At 47.8% G+C, this 10,760-nt stretch overlaps 1 pseudogene; it reads left to right on the plus strand.

Moving 5' to 3' along the window:
• The first annotated feature begins 9,042 nt into the window (after positions 1-9,042).
• Positions 9,043-9,703, plus strand: LOC119456664 (UPF0746 protein DDB_G0281095-like; annotated as a pseudogene).
• Positions 9,704-10,760: the final 1,057 nt, after the last annotated feature.

The raw sequence follows: 10,760 nt of genomic DNA on the forward strand, positions 1-10,760 counted from the left end.
ACCGATGGACTAATAGAGTTAGAGACTGGGTGCCAAGAGAAGGGATGCGCAGTCGAGGACAGCAGGAAACTGGGCGGGGTAATGAAATTAGGAAATTTGGAGGTAGAAATTAGAATCAGCTAGCGCAAGACAGATGTAACAGGATGCTGATGATAATGATGATGATAATGACACGGGTCTTAAGCACTGACATATATTGAATGAGTTCTACAAATGCATTTGCGGCACATCATTGCCACATGGCAGCATTCTTTTAAGTCTCGAGCAGAGGTCTGCCGCATGGCATAAGTAAGGACACAAATTCAATTTATGGACTGGCGGGCCCAATCCGCTCGAATACTTCACGAGCGCTTTACAGAACGTACCTCTAAGTAAATTTAGCAGGATAGCTGGTCGGACTATTTGGTCATTCCTAATCGTTAATTTACAGCGCGAAGGCAAAACGTGGACGAGACAAGTGACTAGGTGACAACGCTTGTCCTGGTCACTTGTTTCTTCCACGTTTATTATTCGCGCTGTATGTTTGTTACTATCAGTCAACACACTCATCTTTTCTTTTAGTTGAGGGAGGGACGTAGTGCTCCTCGTGTTCGTGTAGAGAAAGGGCTTCGACATAACCTCATCGTTCTTCAAGAAAAACATTTGGCTCGTAATAACCGAATACATGGACCGAATAATGTGATCACAGTGTACCACGGTGCCTTAGAATTTCTCAACATACATACAACTGACATTAACAACACTGCGTTCAACCTATTTCTTTGTGAAACATCAATACAACAATGGAATTGAAAATGAATATAATAGATTACCTCGACACAGCCTTTTGATGTCACGGCTATGCACGCAAGGACCCGCCGTGGTTGCTCAGTGGCTATGGTGTTGGGCTGCTGAGCACGAGGTCGCGGGATCGAATCCCGGCCACGGCGGCCGCATTTCGATGGGGGCGAAATGCGAAAACACCCGTGTACTTAGATTTAGGTGCACGTTAAAGAACCCCAGGTGGTCCTAATTTCCGGAGTCCCCCACTACGGCGTGCCTCATAATCAGAACTGGTTTTGGCACGTAAAACCCCATAATTTAATTTTTTAATGCACGCAAGGGAAAATTAGGCGACAAAATTAATGGGCGGAGCTCTGGGGGTTCCCTATTGTGCACGTGACTTTGGTGAAAGCGGCGTTAGATCTTCTGCACTGAAAGCAATGAAAGTTTAATCCTTTCGGGTGTCTTTGTTCACCAAACAAGCTGGCGCGAACACAAGTTAGGGAAGTGGTCGGGCCTGCCTGCGTAAGCTTATAATTTGAAAATAACAAATCGAATTACCTGCTTCGTCTCGGGTAAATATCTGCTATAAACGCCCCCAAGAACAATAGACGCTGGGATGAGCAATGATAAAAAATTAACAGTTAATGGTCGTACACCTTCCCACACGTTCTCTTCCCCTTTAATTCTAAACGCAGTCGAAACAAACATTCGCGTGCCTGCGCTTTCGCATGGGTTCGTTTTCACTCTGCGTGATGCTGCACTCGTATCTCCCGAGAAAACGCTTGCAAACAGGCAGGCTGCCGCACAGAAAGCCAGTAGTGCAAGATTCGCGATTTTTCCTTGCACTTCGAATTGCGTCGGGCGGCTCCCGCCGAGTCGCGCACGAAGAATGCCAGTTATGGCTGTTGGGCTACTAGAATTGCCGGATTGTGTCTGCCCCGACAATGACCAAGCACCTTCCGGCGGCTCTCGAAAGATGTGAACACTTTTGCGGTGCTCCCCCCCCCCCCCCCCCCACCCTGTGTACTTTTTTATTATTTTTTTTTTTGAGCGCGGCATTTGTTCCCGTTGATGCCAGCAATGACACCTTTGGTCAGCAACGTTTGGTCAGCAATGACACCTTTGGAGCGCGATAACGAGGATCGGAGTGAAGCGTCGAGAAACCGTAGCACGCAGAAACGAAGAGAACGGTAAACGAACAATAACGAGTTCCGAGGAGCAACGGACTCGAAGGGAAGCGATGCGAAGAGACGTGACGACTGCGCGCACAAATACAGTGGGGCCATGGGCACACGCTCAAGCATGTTTCAAAATACTGATTGGAAGCAGGCCCATTGATTCCATACATTTTATTTTTGTTTTTACATTTCCCTTTAAGAACTGCCTGCTGTGGCGTTGTCAGTGCTTGCCTCTGATCACAACGATTTTCATCGCTACACGCGGCAGCGGACGCGTAGCGATCAGCTATAGTTTGCGATGAATAAAATGTCACAGTTTCGCCCTAAGGGCGAAGCAATGAATACGATAGCAACACAGCAATGTCATACGAAGTAAGGTGAGCGGCTTTGGTAGCAATATGAATTGTAGTAAACATGAGCTGATTAAGTAAGCAGGTGTGCTGCGGCGTAAGTAGACCGACATGAAGAGAGACTCGATGACCACGAGAAGGCGCGTGTGAAACGGCGGTGTTGATGAGAAGCGCTTCCCGTGGGCAGCGCGTGCAAAAAGACACACCTGCAATGCTGCAGTGCCGATCCGGGCAGCATTGCATGTGTAGCGTGCGTTGGAAAATGTGGCCCGACTATACTAACTGAATGAACAAGCGTGGTGTGAGCGCGCACAAACAAACATGAATAGATCACACTGAATGACTGCAGACAACGACTGTCAAAACGCTGGCAGCGAGAGCATACGCCGCCGCGGGACGAAGGTACGTGCGGTCTATCGCTGCAACGGAAACTGAGGCGAATGCACAGCGCATAAAGGTCAGAGCCGTGTGGAGATAAGAGACGGTGCGGGCGAGCGACGAGCGCGGTTGTTAGCAGAGTAGAAGTGCCCCCCCCCCCCCCCCCGCTCCCTCCGGCGCTGGCTTCCCGCTTCCTTGCTTGCGCGTGGGTGATTGAGTGCGTTCGCTCTCCGTGATAGCGCGCGTCCCCGCACGCTTCCACTCGGGCATACGGCGCGCGGCGAAGATTTTATCTATAGGGAACCTCACGGCGACGGACGACGACGGCGACGGCAGAAATCCGGTTGAAGTGTCCATATAATTGCTATCGCAATAAAAGGTACCGCCGTTGTGGTTCCCTCGTTCTTCTCGTTGTGGTTCCCCGGTCAATTGCGTTTGTACGCTCAGCACTTCCACTTCAGTGCATACAGTATCATCACCAGCTGTGGTTGCAATGGATACTGCCAGCCGCTATGTTGAGAAGCCTTTCGGCGACCGCCTTTCTAATGCTTCCCCGCCATCAGGTGGCACAAATTTTGTAGTTCAATGCGGCCTGCATAAACGTGATTGCTAACTTGTTTTGTAAACATGTATAAATGCAAATTGGCAGACAGAAATGCCAACATTGTATCGGCCGAGCTGTGACTGCGTTTGTGTGTAGGACATATGTGCGCATGTGTGTGGCTTCGGTAAACGGTGGGGCTATTCGTCGTAAATAAACCGCGGATCACGAGTTCCCTAATGCGGAGCACAATCTCCCTTCGGTAGAGATCGCGCGCGTGTGCGTATGTGTGTGTGTAACAGAGAGGGAATAGAAGTGATTGAAACCCACATGTAGCTAGCCACACTCTTCCAGACGTTTCTAGATATATCATACAGCAGTTCTCGAAAACTGCGCACTGAAAACTAATGTATTCGAGGTGTTGTCTAACAAGGGTATGCCCAGTGAAGAATCGCCTTTTATTTTATCATAAGTAGCGATAATTATAGCAGTACGCAAAATACCGCTGTCATGCGGCGGATTTTGCGTGGGTCAGACCGGCCGATGTCTGAACACCCGCCTACGAGAACGGACGAATAATGTACGCAGTGGAAAATCTTGGTTTCTTGTAAAACATTGAAGCTCATGCAAATGTGCATCAACCCGCCGCGGTGGCTCAGTTAGCTAAGGCGTTGCGCTGCTGAGCACGAGGTCGCGGGATCGAATCCCGACCGCGGCGGCCGCATTTTGATGGAGGCGAAATGCAAAAACGCCCGCGTGCTTGCGTTGGAGTGCACGTGTAGTGCACGTTAAAGAACCCCAGGTGGTCAAGATGAAACTGGAGCCCTCCACTACGACGTGCCTCATAATCAGAACTGGTTTTGGCGCGCAAAACCCCAGAAAACAGAAGAAGACACATGTGCGCCAGTTTTCGAAGACACGCGAACATTGTATAAACACTGGGCCGACCTCACTCGCATCCTCGTTGAAGTTTCTCAGATGACAGGCGAGCACGGCTTATGTGTGAGCAAGCCATCTGTGTATCTTTCTGGCAAAAAAAAAAAAAAAAATCTGCTTTGTGTGAGGTGTCGACGCGCGCACCTAGCGATAGTACGGCTTCTTGCTTATTTTTTACTAGCTTCATTTCTTGATAATCACGTGTTTCTCGTTCGTCTATTTATTTCCGTGGTCTGGGGCAACAAAACTCAGTCAGAAGTTAGCGCTTTGCGTCGTCTGTGTCGGTCACGTTGTGCACTCGTCCTTTGCTTAGCGCTATAGCTCTCGATAATTATAATGTGCCATCTAGCCCAAACCGCTACCCTATTATAGTTGATCATTTCGTCATAACTGCTTTTGTGGCACCGCTCTACGTTTTTCCATTTATATTTGGTCAGAAATCTCTCTTACCCTTTTTGATTACCATTGATTCTCCATCCTTAGTCATAAGATTATTGATATGCATACCTGACCTTTAAGCTATATACTCAGCCATGGTGTATTTAGCTTATCGTCACGCTAATGTCTCCATCCATTAGTGTTCCTTCGATATTGCTATACAAAAGCAAGCTCACTTTCACTGAAATGCGGGGAACCTACTGGGCTTTTATTGACGCGTAGATAGTTCTGAACTCGTCCCGCCCTTCGTGTTTCGTTCATGTTCCTGGCATCTCCCTGAATGCAGAATACGTTTTGCGATAACAAACAGTTGATAGTTACACTTAATTCCACCATTCGTACTTTGCTGCCTTGTTCTGTAAATAAAGCGTATTTAAGAATATATTTTGCATTAAACAACGAGTATGCTTGATTTTTTGTTTTCTCAAAGCCATCTTCATTCCTCAACCTCCGTATATATTGACGATACATCTTGCCCACTAAGCGCTATTCTGGAACTCTTCTTCCTGTAGATTAACGCTATCGGTTCCGTTATTGCGCAACGCTCTGGCTATTCTTACTATAGCGCTGTCTTAAATCAGTCTGACGCGACGTTCGAGCTTGATGCAGTGCGATCTATTCCGTCTTCTGCATCATTAGCTTCGGCAATTGCCGGGAGGGAAGTCCTTTAGCCGTAACGACCGCTGTCACTATGTGCCATGTGGCCACCAATCTGCGCGCTGCGTTGCTTTCTGCTTCGCCCGTGGCGACAATTCCGGGAGACAAATCGGTCCATTGCCTCTAGCTGGTCATCTCGGCCCACTACGCTACGCGAGGTCCTTGGATGCCTCACAATAAAACAAGACCCTTGGGTGAAGCTGTCTGAAGTGTTTTTCTTGACATGATAACGCCCCCGCATGGACAAGGTTCTTGAGTGTGCTCCGGTGATCTACAGCCGCCAACACGTATGCTCTCTGACAATGTACCGCGCATCCCCCAATACAAGTATCACCAAGTCTGCCTATCAAAAAGTCCACAGCTGTCATGATCATCCACTATCTCCATCAGTGGAACTGCTATGAACCACCATGAACTGCTATGATCAGCAACGCTTCCAGCATATGCACTATTATCTCCCCATGGCCAACATACATTCCAGCAGACGTATGCCGACGTCTTCAGTATCGGCAGTGTCCTGGAGTTTGTCGCGTTAATTCTTCATCCCTCTTATCATTGCAATTCTAAAGCGCAGGCCATGGCAAGTTCAAGTCATTCTCTACTCTAAATTAGTCGATTACCAGCACACATTTCCACGCGACGGTCTTTTGCTTGTTCTAGGATGCATTGATTCACTCGTTTTAAAGTGTGTTCCCCCAGAAAACTTATACCGAGGCCTAAAGAAGATCCGCGATGTTTTTCCTGGTGGCATTTAGAGCCCAGTCAGTACGGCGGGCTTCATTCTGCACAATTCATAAAACGCCCTTTTAAGGATTCGGAGTATTTACGTGCATAATTTATTGCAAAAGCCCGCACTATTGAAACATTGCCTAGACATCCCCATAATTTTTATGTTACTTTCACCAATGATAAACGAGGTTGTTTGTTTAATTTACAGAGGACGACGGCGCAAAGAAATCCGAAATATATCGGAAAAAGCTGGCTCCTAATTAAGTCAAACACATCAAATTTTATACACACATTACGCAAATATGGTGCCCATTTGCCCTGAATATTAACTTGGGGTCATCTACAATTGTTTTAGCACCCTTGGAAGTATATCGGATAACAGCCGTATGATACTTTGGAGCACTTCCTTAAAGGGCCGTTCACCAGGCCCCATTGAAAATTTTTGCTATACACTGGAACTTGTAAAACGGCGTCTAAGGAGCATATTACCGAAATAATTTTTCAGAACGATTTATTATTGGAGGAGGTAGAAGCCATTATCTGTCCTGTTACCAGGCAGCCATGTGGCTGGCGTTACTGCCCGCGCAGTCCTGATAACCTGAAAAGCGTGGCCATGGAAAAGGTAGGGCTCAAGATTGTTGGCAACCAATTACAGTGTAGTGAAAAGTGTAATTAGACAACCAGCAGTCGTCAAATGAAAATTGAGGGAAACAGACACAGTGAATCGGACGCAAGGACTTGAAAGAAAAAGACCGTGCAGATTTATAAGAATGAGAAGAAAAAAATTACAAGAGAAAATCTGGGCAGTCCCTTGATATTTCAGGCTCGAGCTCGTTGCCCGTGGACAAAAACATAACGGGACAAATATTCGCAACAAGTTGAGGTATGCATATGTCACAGCAAAACTCCCGCGACCACTTAGCACACCGTAATGGAATGCGAAGGGATTCACCCAGTGAGACCCGTTTCTAACATACACTTTCCAGAATCGATTGGATATAAAGTGGACGCAAGCATCAACCGGTCAGCATTAGAGATAAGCAAGAGAGGTTTACAGTATTTGTGAAAAAAAGCAGGGAAGAGATTGATACGAGGGGATCCGTGACAGGCATAGGTAGTGGTCGACGCTACATAGAGAAGTTCCGAGGAAGAGAACAAAGGTTGAAAGGGAATGTATACAAAAATGCTAGAAGGAAAAGCATGCATAGCATACCTGATAAACGCAAGCAGGCTAGGGGACTATTTCTCACCACGCAGTTTCAAAGGGGATGCCAATAAATCACATCATCATCATCATCATCATCATCAGAGAAGTCTTTCTCTATGTCTTTCCTCTCTGTCTTGACTCGCGTCCGCAAGCGGTGTTCCTTCCCTGCCTTCTCCCATACTGGAACGGAGTGACCATGTCATGTGACCACGTCGAGCGCCGCCTCTTATTATTTTCTTCGCTTCCTTTTTTGCCGCGCGGCGCATTCACATCGGCGGCGTAGCGTCTTCCACGTGAGATTATTTACCGAAGTCACGTGCCATGGTTAGTGACGTAGCTAGGACAGCGTTTTACGTACGTGCAGTTGTGCATGCTACATATACTTCCGTACAGAGACTCAGCTTCCTCGACATGCAGGGCACTCACCGTTGGGTTTGAAATTTCAGCTGTTTTTGGGCTGGTGCGCAGAGCTGTCATAATTTGTTAACAGAATCGTCAGCAGTTGATCTATACGCTGTGCTTGTCTGTTAAAGATTTCCAAACCTGATGGGGAGCCCTATAAATACTTTTGTCGAACTTATAGTTAATTGAAGCTCATGAAACGTTGTTCACAAATCACTCAGAAAATTCTGGCTAATCCCTTAAATGTGGGCTCTGTGGCACTCTTATTTCTTTCAAGATATTAGGCAACCTTCCAGTGCAAGTGGCGCTTGTAAAGCTCTGAAGTGCTTATATAAGTAACTTTATAGAAATACCGTTTTAACCTAAATATTTGAACATCTCTGCACATATCGCCCATATAATGGCCCCCATTCACTGCAAATGCAGAATGGATATCATCTTTGGTCCTCCCAAGGAAGCGGGAAAATTTGTATGTCATTCATATGCCACCTCCAAGCAGGCAAAAAAGCCAACGTTTAGAAATTGGGATCTAGCTCCTTATTATTCCATACACTTCAAAAATTTCCCGGCATATCCTACTCATAACCTTTCCCACATTTCCTCAATATATAATCCTCGTGAGTAATGTAGTGTGTTTACTGCGCCAGTGAAACCGGTAACTATCATTTTCGAGCGCCTTTACTCGAATTAGCAGCTCTGCAGAAATATGTAGAACTGTCAAAAGGAATGCTCAACGAATCCATAACTAGCAAGGAAAAATAGTGGTGGTGCTCACGACCGCAATTTCACTGCAAAATGTATAAAACTCACACGACCAAGTGACGATGAGCTTACAAGTGAAAAAAGAAAACGAAAAGTCTCGCTTTAACCATCGCAAGTCAGCGATCAAGACCTATGGTTAAGGTAACCTTATTTGGCTTAACCTTAAGTGCTCGCAGGGAGCGTTCCATGTCACACATGTTATGCAGTGCCATGCATCGTGTATAAGGGAGCAACCGAAGGTGCTTACGGCAAAAAGAGGCACATTGTTGATGACTCAGGCATTTATACACGAAATTTGGTGACACGCGCATGACATGTACGTAGGGGTAGGCCGCTGAAGACATAACTGTGGACGATGAGCGTATGCAAGGATGAACTAAGTACGCTGTTCACGCATATATATCTGTGTGTTAATAAAAAATAAATAGCTACATCACCGCTTTCATTGTTTAGTACCACCACCAAAGCAAGCTATGACTTCCAGTTGTCTTAGCGCAACTTTCCATATGACCAAATTGGGCCGGCTTCAGAGCATTCGTAATGAAAAGACCGAATAGTAGCGAAGTAATGTGCATTGCCTATTCCATTTCGGCCGCCTTGCTGCTTTTTAACCGTTATTTTATAGAAATGCACTCTCGGTCTGTCAGTTGCTGCTCTTGTCAACTGATGCTATTGCTGCTGCTGCTGCTGCTGCTGCGCATGAGCAGCAGCAGCAACTGCAGCAGGCACTGCAGCAACTGCGCATGGAGCAACCTGCGCATGGAGCAGCAGCAGCAGCAGCTGGCGGCGGCGGCGGCGGCCGGCAGCGGCCTGGGCAGCGGCGGCAGCGGCGGCGGCGGCGGCGGCCTGCAGCAGAGCAGCAGAAGCAGAGCAGCAGCAGCAGCAGCAGCAGCAGCAGCAGCAGCAGCAGCAGCAGCAGCAGCAGCAGCAGCAGCACAGCAGCAGCAGCAGCAGCAGCAGCAGCATCAGCAGCAGCAGCAGCAGCAGCAGCAGCAGCAGCAGCAGCAGCAGCAGCAGCAGCAGCAGCAGCAGCAGCAGCAGCAGCAGCAAGCAGCAGCAGCAGCAGCAGCAGCAGCAGCAGCAGCAGCAGCAGCAGCAGCAGCAGCAGCAGCAGCAGCAGCAGCAGCAGCAGCAGCAGCAGCAGCAGCAGCAGCAGCAGCAGCAGCAGCAGCAGCAGCAGCAGCAGCAGCAGCAGCAGCAGCAGCAGCAGCAGCAGCAGCAGCAGCAGCAGCAGCAGCAGCAGCAGCAGCAGCAGCAGCAGCAGCAGCAGCAGCAGCAGCGCAGCAGCAGCAGCAGCAGTGACATGGAGCACTGTCGATGTTTACCGTTTTCCCACATGGAGTTTGTCTCGAGAGACTGAAGTTTTCTCTCGCGTCCGCCACGGTTATCACCAAACGAAACTTTTCTCGTGCATCACAGTGACGCCCACTGCGTGCGACATCGCATTGGCCCTTTTAAAGGAGCTCTTTATCATGGCCATCATGCGAACGCTTTGCGCCTTGAGCTGAAAAATGCACTTCTAACTCGGAAATGAAGCCAGCGCTCTCAGCGCCCCTCTTCCTGTCGCTATCATTAACATCCATCATCCCGGGGTCAGCATGCCTGTCACTCTCTTAGTTGACACTCCTTCCTTTCGCTGTTGCGCGAAGCTTCTTTCTTCAAATGGTCACCTTCCGAAAGCGTCGCACTGCAGGACTGTCTTTAAGACCTGCCGCCTTTTGAGCTTCGTGCACATGAATGCGCATGACGTAATAATGTTCACTTCTGTCGCTGTCAGCCGTAACGGAACCAAAATTTTAATATGACCGAGGCTTTCACATTCCTCCAACAGTTACACATTGGAAGAAATTGTTTGATGTCTTTTCGCAGAGAACAACGTAATGTCACCACTCAGCAAATAGGTTTCCGCTGACTGCTGTGTATAAGATTTCCCGTTCTTCATTTAGTGTTGCCGCACGGACACATGGAACTCTACGCCCGAAAGTGCTAGCGTCTCTTTTAACTCACACATGTAGGTAAGAGTACGGGCTGCACTTACTTCTTCCTCAAACCTGTGATTTTTTTAGCATATCTTGATACTCTCGCAAGCGAAATGGCCTTTTAAAAATGGGCTCATAAGTCTGGTGCATACTTTCTAGGCATGCACGAGACGGTTGACAATCTAGGGTTGACAGCAACTTCCGTCGCCATTATTATTTTTCCCACCTTGCATGTGAACCTTTATCCGGATGAAACTCGGTTCTTTTGTTATCTTTCATTCAGGTAACTTATGGTAAAACTTCAAGGCAGAAGAATTGGCTTCTCGATACGACATGGACACAGGGCGGTGGTGTACTACGACGGCACCCAGGAGTAGTCAAGAGGCAGCGAAGCATTCAAGTAGCTTATAATTACACTTACCATGCCCACATAAGTCT

Source organism: Dermacentor silvarum, chromosome 6 (assembly GCF_013339745.2).
Source record: "Dermacentor silvarum isolate Dsil-2018 chromosome 6, BIME_Dsil_1.4, whole genome shotgun sequence".
In the NCBI taxonomy this organism is placed as follows: Eukaryota; Metazoa; Arthropoda; class Arachnida; order Ixodida; family Ixodidae; genus Dermacentor; species Dermacentor silvarum.